Genomic DNA, 1,773 nt, shown 5'->3' on the forward strand with positions numbered 1-1,773 from the left:
TATTTAAGACGATAAGAGTTATCTTATTTATAATAATTATAATTAATAAAGATCTTAAATATCTAAATCTTTAAGAGCTAAGTTTCTAATTAAAGTATTATATTAACGCGCTTAATTAAGTAATAATTAAAATATAAAGAGATTAAAGATAATAATTCTATAAGAATACTCGATTTATATAAAGTATTAATAATTAATCTATAAGTTTCGAGGCGAGAAAGATATTAATACTCTTAACTAATTATTATTATTAATACTTTAAGCTCTTTCTAATAAGAATATAGCTTTTCGACTATATAGACGATTTTCGTTTAACTCTAATAAAGAAAATTCGAGATATTATTTAATCTTATCTTAAGGTCTATATAACGTTATTTAAAGATTTAAAGACGATAATTAGCGACTTATTAATCGATCTTTAATTTATATATTAAGATTTATAAAATAAATAAAATATAATATATTTTATAAAATTTAGATTAATTAACTTCTTTAATTAATAGTCTCTAGAATAAGAAATACTTCTTATTTTAATTAATAGTTATATTATTATATAAAATTTTCTTCTATAATAAGAGAGTATTTCTTAAATTTAGATAAAGAAGTAAGTATCTTTAATTACTCTTATTTAATAATATTATAATTTTTATAATAATCGTCTTTTATTATAATCTAAAGAATTATAATTCTAAATATTTTTATATTAAAAGATAAAATAATAAGAAAGTCGAAGATAAGCTCTTTATTATTATTTTACTACTTATATAATTATAATACTTTTTAGAAATATATAAGTATATTAAGAAATTCTAAAGAGATATAAAATAATAGAAAAGACTTATTATATATTATATATTACGATAACGTATTTTAAAGATATATTCTAAATTAATAAGAAAGATATAGAAATCTTCTAAATTAAATAACTTATATAAGAATTCGCTAAATAATATTATCGAGAAATTAAGCTTTATAAGCGCCTTAAGAGAAGTTATATTAAGATTCGCTAATATTAAATTATTTAAGAGATTAAATTTAAATTTATTTAAAGATAATAAAAGAATCTCGTGGGTTATTAAGAAATAATTAATATATAAAATAATTAAATAAAAAGAAATCGATTTAATAAATAATAATTAGAACTTAAATCTCTCTAAGTTTAAAGTATAAATACTTCGCGTCTTAATAAGTAGAGAGAATAAATAAAAAAGATTAAACTTTAATATATCGTCTATAGCTTTACTATAGCGAATAAAAAAAGAGATAATCTATAAAGAGAATAAGTATTTATAAATTAATAAAGTTATATTAAATAGAAAGAAAAAATATAAAGAATATATAGCGTAGTAAATAGAATAGAGAGAGTTAGTCTCTTTATCTACTAGGCGAATTAAATAAGAATTAATAAAGAATTAAATATCGCTATAGCGCTTAAAATTTTAATTATTTAAGAATCTATATCTTAGAGATTATAAATATTATTAATATTATAATAAGATATCGCGATAAATCTTAAATCGATAACTTTTATTAGATATTTAGAGATATTAAATTTAATTTAAATTAAATACTCTAGAGACGTTATTATAATCGACGATATCGTTTAATTTAAATACGCTATAAATATTAATATTACTAGCGAGACTAGTTAATCTAGAATTTTTATAGATATTATTATAATTAATAATACTATTTAACTTAAATAATCTCGAAAATCTTTTTAATATATATTTAATTAGTCGAATTAAACTTTTAATAGATATTATTATTATT

This window comes from Letharia columbiana, assembly GCF_014066305.1.
Source record: "Letharia columbiana isolate WasteWater2 chromosome Unknown Sc0000002_s0, whole genome shotgun sequence".
Classification (NCBI taxonomy): domain Eukaryota; kingdom Fungi; phylum Ascomycota; class Lecanoromycetes; order Lecanorales; family Parmeliaceae; genus Letharia; species Letharia columbiana.